The 11,953-nt window shown below is 44.0% G+C and overlaps 3 pseudogenes; 1 reads left to right on the forward strand and 2 right to left on the reverse strand.

Moving 5' to 3' along the window:
- Window positions 2,436-3,207, forward strand: Gm18247 (predicted gene, 18247; annotated as a pseudogene).
- Window positions 5,399-5,723, reverse strand: Gm46998 (predicted gene 46998; annotated as a pseudogene).
- Gm46997 (predicted gene 46997) lies at window positions 7,178-7,581 on the reverse strand (annotated as a pseudogene).

Genomic DNA, 11,953 nt, shown 5'->3' on the forward strand with positions numbered 1-11,953 from the left:
TTCTGTGTGTAGCCCAGGCTGTCCTGTCCTGGAAGTCTTTGTAGATCACGCTGGCCTAGAACTCACATAGATCTGCCTCCTTCTGCCACCTGAGTCCTGGAATAAAGGTGAGCACAATCACTGCCTAACCTGGCTTGTTCACTCTCTTTTAAATGTGCCATTCACCCCATGTGGCTGCTTGTCTGCCCTGTGGCTGCCTCTGCACCAGCTTAACTCAAACAGCATGGGTTTGTCTTTCCCTTCTCTGTCTCCCTCTTCTGGGCAGCTACTGGGAATGACAACTGGCCTGACCCAAAATTTTCCCTTTAAACTCTAATAAAACTGTCCTCAGACAGGAAAAGAAAAGAACTGCACAGCTTAGTGACTGATTTATAGAAGTGCCCAGGGACACTTTCCTGCCTCCTTCTGGCTATTTAAACTTAAGGTTCCATTCAAATCCTGCCTCCTTAGGATACTCCTCCTGACTCCCAGGCCCCAGTGTTCACTCCTGCATCTGACCAGGGCAGCAGTCCTGACATGTGCCTGGCTTTAGACTGTTTTTGAAAGCATGTGTGGACTCCATGACTTGAGGCTCCTTCAAAGCTGGGTCTAGATGAAACAGTCTGTCTTTACCCCTCAACACATAAAAGAAAACAATAGGCTCCAAAAGGCACTTGGTAAACAGAAGTGGTTTCATATCCCACTGCCTGTTTTTACAAAGCCCCTTTCCCTATCTGACTCTTTAACTCAGTTTACCCTTGAGGACAGGCACCATGTCAGTGGCCTCCCTCTGAGAAGACTTGAGGAAATAAACCAAACAAGCTATATCAGGGTGCATATCACCATGGAGCTTGGGGAAGGGGGACAACAGCAACTGTTATCTAAGCTCACCAGCAGTAATAAGGGAGAGAAAGCATGACACACACAGCTGACAACAAAGATCATAGAGCCACATCTGGTAGAGGAACTATCAGCAGAGTTAAGAGTCCATGATGAATCGGGCCATGGTGGCACACATCTTTAGCATTTGGGTGGCAGTTATGGGTAAGCCTAGTCTATAGAGTGACTTCTAGGACAGCCATGGCTGCACAGAAAAAAATATTTCTCAAAAAACAAAAGAAGATGAGGAGGAGGAAGAGGAGGAGGAGGAAGTGGAAGAGGGACAAGAAAAAGAAGGGAAAGTGGTTGGTGCTAGAGAGAGAGAGGTGGTCAGTGGTTAAGTTTTCTTACAGCACTTGCAGAGAACCTGGTTCCATTCCCAGCATCTGCTGACTCATGACCATCTGTAACTCCAGTTCCAGTGTATGTGACATCCTTTTCTGACCTCCAAAGGCAGCAGGCATACACATGGTGCCCATGTATACATACATATATGCAAACAAAACATTCATACACACAAAATAGAATATATAATTCTAAATTTTTTTCTAAAAAGACATGATAACACCAGATGATATAGCTATTGAGCTACAAGAGAAAACATTTAAAGTCAAATATTCAATTCAGATTCTCTGCTTGGAGATGGATAATGTTCTCTGAGCCCCAGACAATGCACATATAAATGCCAAATCCAGAACTCCTCAGATTAGTTCTTCAGAGCGAGACCAGGTTTTCTGACAGAAGTTTTTTTTCTAAAAAGAATTCTTTCTGAGTCATGATTTCAGAGTATTCAGTCAGAGCTTGCTTGGCCCCACATTCTTGCAATAGGGTGGGATGAAACCCCATGTGGAAAAAAAAAATGAAGAGGCCAGTGAAAGGGATGGAATCCATCATGACAGGCAAAAAGAGAGGCAGCAGGACCAGAAACCTTCCTTTCTTTTTTATTTTTTTGGTTTAAACCATTTTTTATTAGATATTTTTTCATTTACAATTCAAATGCTATCCTCAAAGCCCACTATAACCTCCCCACTCCCTGCTCCCCAACCCACCCACTCCCACTTCCTGGCTCTGGCATTCCCCTGTACTGGGGATATAATCTTTGCAAGACCAAGGGCCTCTCCTCCCAATGATGGCCGATTAGTCCATCTTCTGTTACATATGCAGGTAGAGACATGAGATCGGTGTTCTGGTTAGTTTATATTGCTGTTCCTCCTATAGGGTTACAGACCCCTTCAGCTCCTTGGGTACTTTCTCTAGTTCCTCTATTCAAGGAGGGGTCTGTGTACCATCCAATAGATGTCTGTGAGCATCCACTTCTGTATTTGCCAGGCACTGGCATAGCCTCATAAGAGACAGCTATATCAGGGTCATGTCAGCAAAATCTTGCTGGAATATACAATAGTATCTGCGTTTGGTGACTGATTATGGTATGGATCCCCAGGTGGGGAAGTCTCTGGATGGTCCTTCCTTCTGTCTCAGCTCCAAACTTTGTCTCTGTAACTCCTTACATGGTATTTTGTTCCCCATTCTAAGGAGGGACGAAGCATCCATACTTTGGTCTTCCTTCTCCTTGAGCAGCAACCTTTTTAGGGCAGTGCATGAGAGGAAGTCAAAACCACAGAGAAATGAAAATAGAGATATCAATTAAGTCATTGCTCTTACTGTGCCCAATCCTCAAACTTCGAATGAAATGCAGTATGGCCAAAGGCTCTTCAACCAATCCAAGAGTATGGACAGTGGATTTGCAGGTGGAGAAGACAAAAATTACAATGTTTATGATCAGGCCTGGAGAGGTGGTAAAGATGTGGCTCAGAGTATCTACAGGCCCAGTAAAAATCTAGACCATGATGACCTTGTAAAAATATGTATCTTGATTATCTCAAAACCAGGATAAGAACCAAGTGATTCGTTCCTGAGAAGGCATTTTTCTGGTTCAGACTGTAGACCGAGGGACCGAGAAGGACCAGTTCACTTCAAGCAAAATCCTTTTGGTTTGGACAAGTTTTTGGCAGAAGCAAAAGAACATGGCAGTTCTAAAAGGCCCTCTGAAAGCAGTTCCCCCAAGGAGCAGAGGCGTGAAGGCAAAAAGCAGAGGATGGAGTAGAGGGGCCTCTTGAAACAAAAGGTGAGATATACAGCAGAGGACTGCCTGGTCTATCCTCTGTGAGAGAAGATGTACCTAACCCTTGAGATACTTGAGACCACAGAGACTGTGGAGGCCTTGTAAGGTGGGGTGTGCTGTTGAGCAGTGGGCACATCCTCTTGGAGACAAGTGGGAGGAGGAATGGGATGAAGAACTGCCAGAGGGGGGACCAGGAAGGGGATAAAGACTGGAGTGTCAAAAAACAAGATTAAATATAATAAAACGAAAAAAAAAACCATGACCTTGCTTTCTTACATGCTAAGTTAATGCTCAGATTTTCCTAAATAATGTGTTTGCTTCTGACTTTCTAGAGTTCGGGAAAGCCCATTTGTCCATAAGCATGTATAAAATAGATTAACATTTTGGTTCTTCTCTTATGTTAGTCATGACAAAGTCACTGATGAAAAATAAGACAATGGCAAAAGTAATTCACACAAGCTCTGAATAATTAAAATAAATTTTAATTAAAACTTAAATTTGGGGAATTGGGTTTTATTTCTCAAATGGCAAATAAAACCTTCTTCAATGCACAATTTGAGAAAGTTTGGATTCAATATCCATGAGAAATGACTTAATATCATGATAACAGTTCGAGAGTTCTAACATCTGATACTATTTTGATAAACAGTTGGCTTACTATCCTATAAAAGTTTCATGGGATACATAAAACAACCTTACTGCTAAGCCCCTTGCCTTTAGCTTTTCCCATGTTGCAGTTTGGTGATATTTTCATAGCAGAGCCTGTTGGCCAGAGGGATACTGCTGTCTTCTAGACTTCCCCTCAACACAGCTCCGGCAGGAAGTCACAGCTGATCTCACTGATCAACGACTCTGGCTTGAATTCACAAGTCCTGCAGAATTCATCTTCCATAGAAATGAGCTTTCTAATTTGCATGTGTGTGTGTGTGTGCATGTGTATGTGTGTGTGTGACAGAGAGAGACACAAAGATAGAGACAGACATAGAGAGAATAATAAAAAGAATAACAGGCAATGAATTTGGGAGGGAGTAGAAAGAGGGGGTACATTTGACACGTTGGAAGGGTAGGGGGAGAATGTGAAGAGAAAACTTATAATTTTGGGTCTTATAGCATTGTGGTATCTAAGCTCAAGAAATTCAGGGCTGAAGAATAGACCCAGGTGGATCCAGGAACAGCTTGATCCACCCTGTAGCTAAGAACTTCTGGCCATAAAAGATAAAAAAGAAAGTGCAGGAACTAGCCAGGTCTATCAGGACCAAATGGCCATCTGGCAGGATGGCACCTCCCGGGTGGCACCTCCCTATAGCCCACCATAAATCATACACTGACCAGGTGTCCTGCTGACCTCGAGAAGTCCAAGCCTTTGTGCCCCCCTACACCTTAACTAGCACGTACTGCCCTGTTAATTTGTAATCACCTCGCCAACATTTAAATAAGCCAATCATGTGTAACCACGAAAATTCCTTCGGCTCCCTCCCTTTTTGGTTTGTGGTTTTTGCCTTTATAAGCCTATAAGAAATTTGGGCCGGGGTCGAACTCCCCTGCCCCCTGCGCGGTGCATGAGTTTTGACCCCAGCCTGCTGGCTTGAGCGCTTTTTTGTTGTTTGTGTGTGTGTGTGTGTACCATTAAAAGTCTCCTGTTCTTACAACGAGTAAAGTCAGTAAGGTCAGTAAGTCCCTGAAGAGGGACTCTCCTCGGGGATCTTTCAAATGATGGAATTATATAATATTCCAAAAGTTACAAAAATAATAAAAAAATCTAAAACCAGCATCTTGGAGGACCCATGCATGACTCCAGATTCATAAGTAGCAGAGGATGGCCTTGCCTGGCATCAGTGGGAGGGGAGGTCCTTGGTCCTGGGAAGGCTTGATGCCCCAACATAGGGGGATGCTGGAGTGGTGGGGCGGGAGTGGAGAGGTGGATGGGTGTGGGAGTACCCTCATAGAGGCAAAGGAGAGAGGGGACAGGGTGGATGTGATGGGGGGTTTGTGGAGGAGTAGCCCTAGGGGGGCAGATGTCATTTGAGATGAAAACAAATGGAATAACTAATCAAAAGAAAACCATAATAAGAAAAAAGAATTGTCCTTTTGTGTGCTTTATTGGTTTGGTGATTGAATTATGCTTGGTACAGTTGTGGTAATATCAGGAGGTGTGGCCTTGTTGGAGGAGTTATGTCCCTGTGGAGTCGAGGTTTTGAGGAAATATATGTATATGTATATATATATTTTTTCAAGCTCTGCCAAATGTGAGCCACAGCACTCTCCTTTCTGCCTTTGAATTGGGAAGCAGAGGCAAGTGGGTATCTGATCTAGGACAGCCTGGTGTATAGAAGGAGTTCTAGGGCATCCAGGGCTACACAGAAAAACTGAGAAAGAAAGAATCGTCTTATCTGTCTCACTCCTCCTTCTTAGAAGATGCACATTCAGCAGATCTTTGTACTGACTGGAGGCATCCAGGTGCATGTTGAGCTGCAGGACCTCCTCTTGCAGGGGGTTTAGGTGGTGCAAATGGACCTGGCCTTCCTCCTTCTGAATCTGTTCCTGCTCTGCCTGCTTCACTCAGTGCTACTCTGCCACTCCTACCTATAGGTTGAGAATCTGGGCTCTCACCCCATGGTCAGCTTTCAACTTTTCCTGATGACCCAGGGCTACTCTGGTACTCTTCTCTGTCACTTCCTCTAAGCCCTGGAACTCCTTATGCTGCTTCAGCTGCTTCACCTCCTCACACCTCTTTCGCTGCACCTAGACCCTTCTGCCATCACCATACACACACATGTTAGTGTCCCTCTGGACCTGAGGTAATCTGATGTAGGCTCACAGATTGAAAGAACATTCGGCAAACTGTAAAAGACCAACCTTCTGATCAGCAATGGAAAGTGCTTCAGCCAGTTTGTCAAGATTTTCACTTATATGACACATGTGAAGTCTTTCATCAGAAGCCAGCCATATATGCAGTGGGATTATATAACCCTTCAAGTTCTTCCCTGCTATGCACACTCCATTGAAGCCTGCTTGACAGGCTGGGAGCCCTGGACGCTCTCACCAAGAAGAGTTTCAGAGAAACTCAACCTCCTGGAACCTTGGCATTCTCATAACCCATATACTCATACCCTATCACTGCGTTAGTCTGGTGTATGGATCCACGTGCTCTCTTTTCGTATTGTTTTATTAGAAGTGCCTTTAAAGATTTAATTCTGACATAGCTAAGCCTTCCCCCAGTGTTCCAACATCCTAGAAAATCCTTGAACCCAACAAACTTAGAATTCAGTAGGAATTCAGTGAGAAAGTCATCTATTCAGTAACATTCAAATATACTTCTAGTAGAGACAGTGAAACTAATTAGGCATTACAAAGAAGGGAGCCAAAATAGCTCTGGGCTGGTCTGCAGAGTATTTACTTGAGACAATAGCCAGTCTTACCCAGACAGGGGAATTCACAATGGCCTAGTGAATAGGTGAGTTTACCATAAAAGATTTAGGGAATCCCCCTGAGACAGGTTTCTTCACTAGGCCCAAAGAAACAACATAAGTCAGGCATTTACTAAGAACCCCTGGTGGTGGGCTTAGCAATAGACTAGCATTAAGTCTGGCTCCCTTCTTACTGGCAGAGGCCTGGTCCCCGCCTTCTTTTGATGTATACATTCCTTGTTTTGTGTCACTATAATTTGGCAGATGTATCTCTCCTGGTTTCTTGTTATTTTGTATAAAAAGTTTTGATACTCGACTTGACAATTACATTCAGATTCTACACAACCTCTCCTGTTGATCTGTCTGTCATTTATTTCGCCTACTCTTTGTCCACCTGCAACCAGAGACCCATTCTATGCAGGTAGGGACGAAAAAGGGTCTGCAGCACTTCCCCTTGGATAAACATCGTGGGATCTTCCAAGCCTGCTGTGTTTTTACATGGGATGACCACCCAGAACAGCAGCAGTAGTGGAGGACAGGCAGCTGGAGCCTAGAAAACAAGGAGTATGCTACATAGGGCAGAGCTGGAGAGGTGACCCAAGCTCTTCGAGGAGCCTAGAAGATCCTGAGTGGATTCAAGTCATTGGATGGCTGGAGACTGATTTTGTTTTGATTGTGACTCTGCTGGTATGTTTCCCTCATGAAGAAGGCATTTTAGTGGAGGCACAGTTAAGAGACTCTGAATTTTAAAAGATATTGAATATTTTAAAGGGATTGAACTTTTTTTTAACAGCAGCAAAGTTTTTATTCATGTGAACTGTTAAAATGACCATCTATATCAGTGTCAAATAAGGATGGGATAGGAGGGCAGGGTAGAGTTGGACAAGGAGGAGGAAGAATTGTGCTCTACTGGTAATAAAGCTCCAGGTTCAACCCATCATGGATTTCATAGTCTCCAAGAGATATGTGGTCCTTATAAATCATGTACCACTTTTAAGAATGATCTTATTCCAGCAGGAGCCAGTTTGAAATGCTATCAGTTTCTTCAAGTCACCGATGGTATCATCTGTGTTGCACTTCACTCAGACTTTTTTTCCTAGACGGTCGTTGCAAACTACCTCAATCATTGTGGCTCGAGCTGCAATGTCCTCAAACTTATGGATGGATCAACTTGCAGCTCCAATGCCAAACCCCAATTGAACTTTTAATATGTAAAGACTGTCAGACTTTTAAACCCTCTCTATAGGTGCAGCCACTGGAAAGAATCACCTTCCTTCTCTTTAGGGTAGATTCATTTGCTAGGACAGTTTATGAACCTAAAAGGCAAAGCAAAATGAGGCAAAACCAAACAAATAAACACCAAACTAATACTTTCATTGTTTGTTTACAGTATTAAATAAAAGAAGGCTCATTTCTTCTTTATGTGTATGAGTGCTTTGTCTGGATGTATGTCTATGTACCACATACATGCCTGGTGCTTTTAGAGACTGGAAGAGGGTGCCAGATTCCTAAATTGTAGTCATGGCAGTTGGGAGCTGCCATGCAGGTGCTGAGAAACAAACAAGTTCCTCTGCAAGAACAGCCAATGCTATGAACCACTGAGCTATGCCTCCAGCCCATATTTGCTAGTTTTATAAAGGACATTTAAAAACATATAAATGAAAGCGAAATGAATGCATTATAGACAACAAGCCTGGCCGTTTTGAATCCACACTTTTCCCCATTGCTACAAGGTGTTTTTCTTGTGTGCATCCATTTCGAGTTCAAACTTTCCCCATATAGTCCTACTAATCTATATCATAGTGCCTGAAGAAGATTCAAATATTTGCTACCTCTAACACATAGTCAGGTTACAACCTACCAAGAGATGTGATGGCAGTTAGTGAAATCCCACGTACAATCAAAAGCAAGAGGGACTTGCTTTCTTGCAGAGAAGGAAAGAGGGAGGTAAGCTGGCAGGGAAAGCACCTCATGAAAGCCCCCAGTTTCTGAGCAGCCAGTCACCAAGGAAGCCCAGAAGAGGTTTTAGCCATGGTAGTGGCCAGATTACCTCTGCTCCTGAGCTTAAACTATCCCGGTAGAAAAATGGTAACTATTTGTACTTCCAGACCATTTCATAACCAGGACCCTAATCAACAACTTACCTGGTTAGTACCATCTTTGAAGGATGACTAACAAACATAAGAAGGCTGATTATTTCTTTTTGGGATAGGGCTTTTCTGTACACAAGGGTGCCCTGGAACTTTCTACAGACTAGGATTTCCTTGATCAGATATCTGCTTGCCTCTCCCTCCCAAGTTGAAGGCAGCAAGATGAGACTACTATGTCTTACCCTGGGCAGAGCTTAAGAATATATTAATTTCCCCAAATCCCTGCATCCACAGTGATGCATCTGTAATTCAACAAGACCACACCTTTGGATACTACCACACACTGCTCCAAGAATAATTCATTCACCACACCAAACAAACAAAAGGATACTTTTTTACTGATTTCTGATTTTCTACAGTAATGAGAGCCAAAAGAATCTACTGAAGACAATGTCGAAATAATGAATGTGGGAAATCAAATAGGCATAGACCAAAACTTGGGATGTAGGATTGAAAGAAAGGGATGGGGCAGGACAGAAGAGCACTGACTGCTCTCCCGAATGTCCTGCAGGGCAGAACCAGAGCAATTGGAGGTCCTGATTTCATATTCCCAGCAACCACATGATGGTTCACAACCATCAGTACAACTACAGTGTACTCATATACATAAAATAAATAAATTGATTTTTTTAAAAAAAGGGATGGATATGTGTTCTTCAGTCAAGTCTCATTTTCCATACATGCATATCATATGGGATGCTTGTACCATGATGATCCCTCACTGTCCTATGGTTACATAGAGAACAGCAATTTTACTACAACACTATTAAGAGACTAGCTCTGTAAAACTGATTGGGTGTCACAGTGGGTAAAGGGTCTTGCTGCCATGCTTGACTGCCTGAGTACAGTCTCAGATAGATGGAGAAATCAGAATCTCTCATGTTGTTCTCTGACCTTCACACAGGTGTTGTGGTTGTTTTACAAATACACAAATATCACCCACACACTCATATACTATATGTAACAAAACTTAGTTTACAATTTCATTATATATATAAAGGTGTTTTGTCTGCAAACACATCTGTAACAACATGCATTCCTGGTGCACAAGGAGGTGAGAAGAGGACATTGGACCTACTGGGTACTAAAGTAGCAGATATTTCTGAGACACCATGTGAGTGCCATAGCCTAAACCTTGGAAGTGTGGACTGAACCCTAGAGCCAGCACATCTTTTGAAGTCTGGTAGATGAGATCAGTAGTAGTAATAATACACCAAAGGGGCAAGTTCCAGCTCCAGCAAACAGCAGAACGTTGGCACCTTCGGACACGTGTATATGGCTGAATTGTCAAGAGTAGATGGAGACTACAGGGACAATTTGTGGAGAGCTGTGCAGCGAGCAATCGCCATTATAAGATGGCGCTGGCTTCCACTGCGCCTAACTACTAAACAAGCCTTATGCGCAAGTGCAAGAGTGAACTCACGCCTAGTCACTGCCCATCTCCCGGTGTAGTAATGGGGTGATGGGGGAGCAACGAATCAGGAGCTGTCACGCCACATCAGGTGCTGAAACGTGAAGCTGCGGGCTATATAAGCAGTGCCATTTTCCCGGTTTGGGGGTCTTCCCTCCTGATAAGTAAGCAATAAAAGTTTTGACGCAGAAGATTCTGGTTGTCCTGAGTGTGTTCTTGCCAGCGGGGACAAAAGCTTGGGACAAGTGGCTCTGAGAAACCCGGGAACTACCACCACACCGGTGCAAGGGAGATCCCTCGTTTGCGAGGCAGAACCAGAACTGCGGGACACATTACAGCTTACGAGGTATGTCTGGCCTTGAACTTTCTCCAGTGTTAGAAGCCTTTTTCTTCCTTTTCACATGTCAACAAGTGGTTAAGGCAGGGCAGAGAATTCTGGACGAAATTCAAGACAGTCTATCAGAGGTAAAGCGGGGAGAGAAAGCAGGAACAAAGAGGAAACATGGTGCATCAATTAAGCATACAGGCCTTTCCACGGGTCTCAAACCCGCGGAAAAGATCATGTCAGGGAAGAATACCTGGGGAGAGATTGGAAGGAAGGAGAAGGAAAAAGAAAAGAAAAAAGATCAATCAGTGGAGGTTTCTAGGAGAAGGAACTTATACCCGCCACTAGATGAGTTTAAGCGGCTAGCTCTTAGTAGCTCAGAATCAGATGAAGGACTTAGCTCCTCTGAAGAAACGGACTTGGAGGAGGAAGCAGTTCGTTATAAGGGAGAAAGGTACCAGCAAGATAAAAAGTGAGCTACTCAGTCCAGAAAAAGGCAAAAAGCAGCTGGCGAAAGCCAGCTTGCTTCTTGGCCTCCGGACTGCCGGCTTCAGGGTCCTAGTGCAACTCTGCCCTATGTGCAGAGGTTCCGTTCAGAATCTTATGTGCAGAGGTACCATTCAGAGCCTTATGTGCAGAGGTACCATTCAGAGCCTTATGTGCAGAGGTCCCATTCAGAGCCTTATGTGCAGAAGTATCATTCAGATTCATTCATTCCAAAAGAGGAACAGAGTAAAGTGCAGCAAGCATTCCCAGTTTTTGAAGGAGCTGAGGGAGGGCATGTTTACACTCTGGTAGAGTATATGCAGATTAAGAAGCTCGCAGAAGCAGTTGCTAATTTCACTATAGCACAAGTCGAAAGGCTTGCAAATCACGCTATGACTCCTGGTGATTGGCAGACTGTAGTAAAAGCTGCAGCCCCCAGTATGGGAATGCATCTTGAGCGGAAAGCCTTGTGGCCAGACTCCTGCCAGACGCAGGTAAGGGCCAATGCCACCATGGAAGGGGACCAAAGAACGTGGACATTTGAATTACTTACAGGTCAGTGAAAGCATGCTGCTAACCAGACAGATTATCATTGGGGAGCGTACGCTTAATTCTCAGCTGCTGCTGTTAAGGCATGGAAGGCACTCTCTAAGAAGGGAGAGGCAAGTGGGCATTTGATCAAGATTACTCAAGGTGCACAGGAGTCCCTCTCAGACTTTGTGGCCAGAATGACAGAGGCAGCAGGGAAGATATTTGGAGACCCAGAAGCACCTATGCCTTTAATCGAACAATTGGTTTATGAACAAGCTACGCAGGAATGCAGATCAGCAATTACACATAGAGAGAGTAAGGGGTTGCAGGACTGGTTAATAGTTTGCCGTGAGCTTGGAGGGCCACTTACTAATGTGGAATTGGCAGCAGCCATTCTCCAGGGGAGGAGGCGCTTGGATTCAACTGAGCTCAAACTTTGCTTTAATTGTGGCAAACCAGGGCATTTAAAAAAGGACTGCAGAGCCCCCATAAAAACATCCTTGGAGTTAGTTATAGAAGGGAAACAATTTAAGGGAATTTTAGATACAGGAGCAGACAAAAGTATTATTTCTTTTCACTGGTGGCCAAAAACCTAGCCCGTAACTCAGTCATCACACTCTTTACAAGGGCTAGGCTATCAGTCCTGCTCCACTATTAGCTCCC

This window comes from Mus musculus, chromosome 12 (genome assembly GCF_000001635.26).
Source record: "Mus musculus strain C57BL/6J chromosome 12, GRCm38.p6 C57BL/6J".
In the NCBI taxonomy this organism is placed as follows: Eukaryota; Metazoa; Chordata; class Mammalia; order Rodentia; family Muridae; genus Mus; species Mus musculus.